At 38.0% G+C, this 7,920-nt stretch overlaps 1 pseudogene; it reads left to right on the top strand.

Moving 5' to 3' along the window:
* The first annotated feature begins 1,154 nt into the window (after positions 1 to 1,154).
* LOC133774979 (nucleophosmin-like) lies at positions 1,155 to 2,063 on the top strand (annotated as a pseudogene).
* The last annotated feature ends 5,857 nt before the right edge of the window (positions 2,064 to 7,920 follow it).

The following is a 7,920-nucleotide window of genomic DNA, read 5'->3' as shown; positions in this document are numbered from 1 at the left end:
TTATAATCAAAGCTTAACTCTCTTGTAAATAAGACATTATTCTTTGGCATTTTAACATTGATTACTGCATTTACGAATTCTCAAGCTAGCCTGCTTTTTTCTCCTTATACCGAATTTTATTTCTGCTTGTGTTTCTCTAGGATTTTTTATCTTAGAATGCCAATCACTTTGGTGTAATTCTACGTGGTTTTACTTATTATCAGAGTTTCCTAAAACAAAGTGTCTATTTCAAATCCTTTATTTCAGGAAAGTACTCTTTATTGGTTTTTAATACCGTTTGAGAGGCAGAGAGACAGAAAGAGCAAGCTCCTGTCCAATCTCCAAGTGTCTAAAATGACTAGGACTAGGCAGAGACTAAAACTGGGCGCCAGGAAATCACATTGTGTCTTCCATGTGAGTAGTAGGGACCTGACACCTTGACATATCACTTGCTACCTCTCTGGGCCTGAAGTGGTGGGAAGCTGGAATTGAAGCCAGAGTCAGGACTTGCACTTTCTAGCTAAACTTCTTCTCCCGTGAAATTTTTTGATGTATGTCATTGATTCTTTTTTGTCTACTTGTTCTGTTTTTCTTCAAGAATAGCAAATTTTATATAGGTTGAATACTTGCTCTTTGCACTTTAAAAAAATCTTTCATAATTATTTCATGTGTTTTCAAATTAGATATTTTAAGTTTTTCCCCTTAGTTTATATTTTTAAAGGAATTTATTAATGTATTAGGTTCTCAGAGAAAATGCATGATTATTACTACAGAATAATTCTCACCAGTTCTCATGTTGATATCATAGTAGTGAACAAAGAACGGATTTGATGTCATTTATAGATGTAATTCTAAGAGTAATATAGTTCCCTTCCTCCCTTCCATCTTCACTCCATCCTTTTCTACCTCTCCTCCTTTCTAATTTTTGAGATAACATATTTTTAATTTACATTATAGTCAAAGGCTTAATGCTACACTGAATAAAGAATTCAATGAGTAAAAAAGTAAAATGAATACATAATGATGAGCCACCAATACTTTCATAGGCAAATCTTATGAAAGAAACTGAATAGACCCCTGGCGTGATTCCTTCCTGTGCAGCTGTTCTTTGCAGCAGTGGGCATCTAATCTCCTCCATCCACTTTCTCTCCCACCCAAGTTCGTCCCTCCTCCTCATGGAAGATTCAATGGATATGGACATGAGCTCCCTGAGGCCCCAGAACTATCTTTTTGGTTGTGAACTAAAGGCTGACAAAGATTATCACTTTAAAGTGGACAGTGATGAAAATGAGCACCAGTTATCTTTAAGAACGGTCAGTTTAGGCGCTGGTACCAAGGATGAACTGCACATTGTTGAAGCAGAGGCAATGAATTACACAGGCAACCCTATTAACATCACACTGGCAATGTTGAAAATGTCTGTACAGCCAATGGTTTCCCTTGGGGGCTTTGAAATAATACCACCTGTGGTCTTAAGGTTGAAGTGTGGTTCAGGGCCTGTGCATATTAGTGGACAGCACTTAGTAGCTGTGGAGGAAGATGCAGAGTCCGAAGATGAAGAGGAAGAGGATGTGAAGTTATTAAGTATATCTGGAAAATGATGTGCCCCTGGAGGTGGCAGCAAGGTACCACAGAAAAAAGTAAAGCTTGCTGCTGAAGATGATGAAGATGATGGCGACAATGATGATGATGATGAAGATGATGATGATGATGAAGATGATGATGAAGATGATGATTTTGATGAAGAGGAAACTGAAGAAAAAGCTCCAGTGAAGAAATCTATACGAGATACCCCAGCCAAAAATGCATAGAAATCAAACCAGAATGGGAAAGACTCAAAACCATCAACACCAAGATCAAAAGGTCAAGGATCCTTCAAAAAACAGGAAAAAACTCCTAAAACACCAAAAGGACCTACTTCCGTAGAAGACATTAAAGCAAAAATGCAAGCAAGTATAGAAAAAGGTGGTTCTCTTCCCAAAGTGGAAGCCAAATTCATCAATTATGTGAAGAATTGCTTCCGGATGACTGACTAGGATGCTATTCAAGATCTTTGGCAGTGGTGGAAGTCTCTTTAAGAAAATACTTTATAAACAGTTTGTTAAAATTTTCTGTCTTATTTAATTTCTGTAACAGTTGATATCGGGCTGTTTTTTTTTTTTAATAATGCAGAGTGAGAACTTTCCCTACCGTGTTTGAAAAATGTTGTCCAGGTTCCATTGCCAAGAATGTGTTGTCGAAAATGCCTGTTTAGTTTTTAAAGAAGGAACTCCACCCTTTGCTTGGTTTTAAGTATGTATGGAATGTTATGATAGGACACAGTAGTATCAGTGGTCAGATGTAGAAATGGTGGGGAGACAAATAGACATGTGAAATAAACTCAGTATTTTAATAAAGTAAAAAGAAACTGAATAGATATTTAGTCAAATTTAAGACAGGTTCTTATTATTTTTTAATTTTTTTTACAGATTCGCTAAATTCATTTCTACAAATCATATTGCCAGAGAAAATCCAAGCAAATACCAGTGGTAAATTCAAAGTAAGATACTTAAGGGATATTTTTCTCTCTAAATTATGTGGAATTTCAATTTTTTTACATAGTTGTAAAATATATCAGCCATATTATTGTATGTATGTGTTTAACATTACTATTAGTAAGGAATTTAAAGTTTTGATAGCAAAGCAAATGTATAAGTCAAAATTATCTGTTTTGTATAATATCTGTCATTTTGGTAAATTATAGAAAAATTAAGTGTGTTATTGGAATGGTAGCTAGGAGAGTCTGATGAAGAGAGTGATGTAAGAAGAGTAACATTTAGCTCAAACCTTGTTCCTCAGACTTTTCCTTTGCATCTGACTTTACTTGAGACCCTTTCATTATTATTTTTATTGGAAAGGAAATACTTTATTCATTTATTTTTGTTGAACAGATATTTCTGTGGGTATTCCATGTGAATTTTGATGGGAGATAAAAAGTACAATTAAGTGAGGCTTTCTTATAAGTGGCCATTTTAATAATACTTTAATGTTAACATTTATTGAGATATAACTTACATACCACAGAACCCATTCATTGTAGGTGCACAGCTAAATGATCACTAATTCTAAGTACAGTGTAAGAACATGATCGCAATCCAGTTGCGGAACATTTCTATTGCCCCAAATAGTTCCTCCATGCCCATTTAAGTTCATCTCTGTTCTTTGTTCCTAGCCCTTGGAAACTACTGATGTGTTCTCTGTCCATATAAATTAGTTCTTTCTTTTGTATATAGTCTTCAGAGTGAAATTAATAGGTCACGTAGTAAGAGTGTGTTTCACATTTTTAGAAATCATTACACTGTTTTCTATAGTGAATCTGCCAATATACATTTCCCATCAGCGACATCTGAATTTTTTGTAGCATACTTTTAAACATTTGATGTTGTCTTTTGGGTTAAAAGATTATTTTAGTGGAGTATAGTAGTAAATATTTTTCTATTGTATAATTAAGTTGAGCCTTTTTTCATGGGCCCATTTAGCTATTTCTATCTTTTTGGTGAACTTTCTGTTGCATTCATTCACTGTAAAGTTGGGTTGTTTAATTCTGTATTTTTGAATTCTAGAAATCATATGTTCTAGATACATGTTCTTTATGAAGCACACAATTTGTAATTATTTTTCTTCAATTTGACACTTTTCATCTTCATAATGCTTGCTGTAATTGGCCTGGGTGTGCCAGCTTATCAAACACCCTTACAAGACTACTAGTAACATCTTAGGTTCATCATCTGAGATGACTGAATAGGGAAAACACATGCTGATTTCAATCTAAAAGAAAGATATCAGAAACACAGGAAAGATATGTGTTTCTGGGAGACTCTTTGATTTAGAGCGAAGTTTTCATTGAAAAATTTGCAGAAATAAGAGGATCTGGGGTCCGGTGCCGTGGTGTAGCAGATAAAGCCGCCACCTGACAGAGAAGCTCTTAGGTCACCACCAGTGTCTTCTGTGGTTGTCTATTGGAGAGGTCATCTTTCCATGTGAGGTGTGAGGAGCTTGCAGAGGTCTGTGCTCCACTGGTGATCTTGTCTGAAGGAGAGCTTCATAGTCCCCACTATCCTTGAGTCCAGACAGATGAGTTGGCAGGGGCAGATTGCCCATTTAACTCTGTGAAGGAAGGGCACATTGCAAAACCCCTCCCCATAACAGGGCAGTCTGCGAACTGGGGGCTGTGCCATCTTCCCAGATTAGGGTGGCTGAAGGCTTTAGCATGCCATGCAACCTGGTGGATTTTGTTAGAGGGAGAACTCTGCAGTCTCTAGTGACTTTGAGTCTAGGTGAAGGTGGAGTAGGTGCCTACTTGGCATGTTACTCCCCTCACTTCTTCCCACCCAAGCATGAGATTCAGGGACAAGGTGGTGGTCTCGCTGGGTGTGGAGGTTCACAGGCCACAGGAAGATTCCTTGCAGTCTGTGTGGGGAGCCCTGCAACCTGTGACTCTGTGAATCCTGTGACTGTGATAGGCTGGGAAACTGACATGGGTATGGAGTTGGCTGGGTCTTTGGACAATTCCTGAACCCTACTCCTGAAGCTCAGAAGTCCCTGAGTACTCAAAGTGGACATTGCAAAGTGATCCATGCACACTCTGTGGGGTACATAGATTCGTTGTGTGGTTCATGTGACAGGGAGTGGGGAGTACAGGCACAGAGAGGCTCATGTTGGCACAGAGAAGGGCAGAGACCATGATCACACCAACTAGGGTGGTCATCTCCTCTCCCCTACGGAGTACAGAGGAGAGCTGCCATGCATAACTTGGGTGTTATCCTGAAGTTTTGCCCCACCCAAAAATGGTGGCCAGAGATCCCTGGCTCCATCCAGCATGTACCTTTGGATATCCCCTGAAGGCACTGGCATGCCACTATGCCTAGAGGCACATGCTGAAAAAAAGCACTTCAGAGGAGATATCAACAAGTGTTTCTGCAGTGTGTAAAAGGAAGCATAGAAATGTAAGAAACATGAACAGGGACGAAAATAGGACTCCCCAAAAGGAGCACAGTAGTACTTTAATATTAGACTACTGAGATGAGGCGATTGATGAAATGCCTAACAGGGAATTCAAAGGAATGTACATTTACTCAAAAATCAAGAAGCAATTACATGATTTAATGAAATTATGAATGACATGGTTGAGAAATTCAGCTTGGAAATGTTAAATAAAAATGAAACTGAAATATGAGAATGAAGCAATTAATATGCCAAATGAAAAATACAGTGGAAAGCCTATTGAATGGACTTGTTGAGGCAGAACAAAGAATAGCTAATCTGGAAGACAAAACTTTTGAAATATCTCAGACAAAAAATAAGAAAAATAATTAAAAAAAAAACAAAAGCAGTGTTCAGGTTCTTTGGGATACCACCAGACAACAAAATATATGTGCCTTAGGCATTCCTGAAAAGGAATTCCTGAAAGACATTCCTGAAAAGTGAAAAAGAAGAATTGATTAGAAAATATATTCAATGAAATACTATCAGAAAAATTCCCTGATTTGGAAAAAATATGAACATCCAAGTACAGGAAACACATAGAACTCCACATAGAATTGATCAGAGAAGATCTTCACCATGACTCATTATATTCAAACTTTGAAAAATAAAACATAAAGAAAATATTCAAAAATGTTCAAGAGAGAAATTCCAGATTACCTTTGAAAGATCTTCAATTAAATTGACAGCAGATGTCTTATCAGATGTCCTACATGCTAGGGCAGAATGGAGAGATATAGACCAAGCCCTTAAAGGAAAAGCTATCATTCCAGAATAATATACCTGAAAGAGTTCTCATTTATAAATGAAGTTGAAATAAAGGCCTTCCAGAATAAACAGAAATTGAAAGAATTTTTCACCACCTGGCAATCCTTACAAATGATTTTTAAGGATGTGCTATATATCAAGAAACAGAGAAGCATAACCAGCCTTATGCAATAATGTGAAAGCAGACAACCTCCTGGTAACAGTACAAAGCAGATCCAAATCAAGCAAAAGGAATAGTCACAGAAAAATGACAAGACCACATCTTTACTTATCAATAATAAACTTGAATGTAAATGGACTAAAGTCTTTAATTAAGATACAAACTGGTTGAATGAATTGAAAGCAAAGCCCATCTATATGCTGCCTATAGGAATCAGAACTTACAATAAAGATGCACAGATTGAAAGTGAAAGTATGGAAAGGTTCCTTGCAAAAGGAAAAAGGAAAACAAGCTTGGAGTGGCTTTCTTAATATCAAACAAAATAGACTTGAAGACAAAAACTGTGAAAAGAGACAAGGTCATTATATAATGATTAAAGGATCAGCTCAAAAGATTATTGGGACTATAGTAAATAGAGATGAATTTATGTATATGCATTTTATGTATATGCTAAAGCACTCAGCTACTTAAAACAAATCTTAATGGACCTGAAGGGAGACATATTGCTCCAATACAGGAATAATGAGGAATTTCAGCACCCTACTTTGATCAATGTACAGATCAACTAGGCAAAAAAATAAAATAAAATAAAAAATAAGGAAACAACAAAACTAGTTGACACTACTGACCAAATGAATCTAAATGATATCTGTAGAATGCCTCATCCCACAGCTGTAGAATACACATTCATCAGTACATGGAACATTTTCTAAGATTGACCATATGCTAGTCCAAATGCTAGTCTCAACAAATTACAGAAATGAAATCATAACATGTATATTTTCTGAGCACCATGGAATGAAGATGGAAATTAACAAAAATGAGAAACTCTAGAAAGTATACAGATTCATGGTGACAGAACATGCTACTAAATGAACAGTGGGTCAAAGAAGAAATCAAAAGGGAAATAAAGGCTGGTGCCGCGGCTCAATAGGCTAATTCTCTGCCTGCCGCACCAGCACACCGGGTGCTAGTCCCTGTCAGGTGCCAGATTCTGTCCCAGTCACTCCTCTTCTTGTACAGCTCTCTGCTGTGGCCCGGGAGTGCAGTGGAGGATGGCCCAAGTCTTTGGGCCCTGCACCTGCATGGGAGACCAGGAGAGGCACCTGGCTCCTGGCTTCAGATCAGCGTGGTGCACCGGTTGCAGCGCGCTGGCCACAGCAGCCATTGGGGGGTGAACCAATGGAAAAAGAAGACCTTTCTTTCTGTCTCTCTCTCTCTCACTGTCCACTCTACTTGTCAAAAAGGTGGTGGGGGGGAATAAAAAGTTTAAACAAATGAAGAAGACAGCAGAACATAACAGAACTTGTGGAATACAGCAAAATCATTATTATGAGGGAAATTTATAGCAATTAGTGCCTACTCAAGAAATCAGAAAAATATTAAATAACAGAACTGGCCAGTGCCGTGGCTTAACAGGCTAATCCTCCGCCTTGCGGCGCCGGCACACCGGGTTCTAGTCCTGGTTGGGGCGCCAGATTCTATCCTGGTTGCCCCTCTTCCAGGCCAGCTCTCTGCTATGGCCCGGGAAGGCAGTGGAGGATGGCCCAAGTCCTTGGGCCCTGCACCCATATGGGAGACTAGGAGAAGCACCTGGCTCCTGGCTTTGGATCAGCGAGATGTGCTGGCTGCAGCAGCCATTGGAGGGTGAACCAATGGCAAAAAGGAAGACCTTTCTCTCTCTCTCTCACTATCCACTCTGCTTGTTTAAAAAAAAAATAACAGAACTAACAGTGCATCTCAAGAACCTAGAAAAATAATAACAGAATAAACCCCAAATTAGTAGGAGAAAATAAAAAATAAAAATTAGAGAAGAAATAAAACTGCAAACAAAAAAGAACTGTACATAATGTCAGTGAAATACAGGGTTTTTGGAAAAAAAAATAGAACCAAAAATTGACAAACTAAGGCCCAAATAGCTAAAAATGGGTGAAGGCACAAATTAATAAAATCAGAGATGAGAAAGTAGATGTTACAACTGATGCCTCTGA

This window comes from Lepus europaeus, chromosome 16 (genome assembly GCF_033115175.1).
Source record: "Lepus europaeus isolate LE1 chromosome 16, mLepTim1.pri, whole genome shotgun sequence".
NCBI classification, from domain to species: Eukaryota; Metazoa; Chordata; class Mammalia; order Lagomorpha; family Leporidae; genus Lepus; species Lepus europaeus.
The sequence above is the reverse complement of the archived record's forward strand: the minus strand, read 5'-3'. Positions and strand labels throughout refer to the sequence as shown.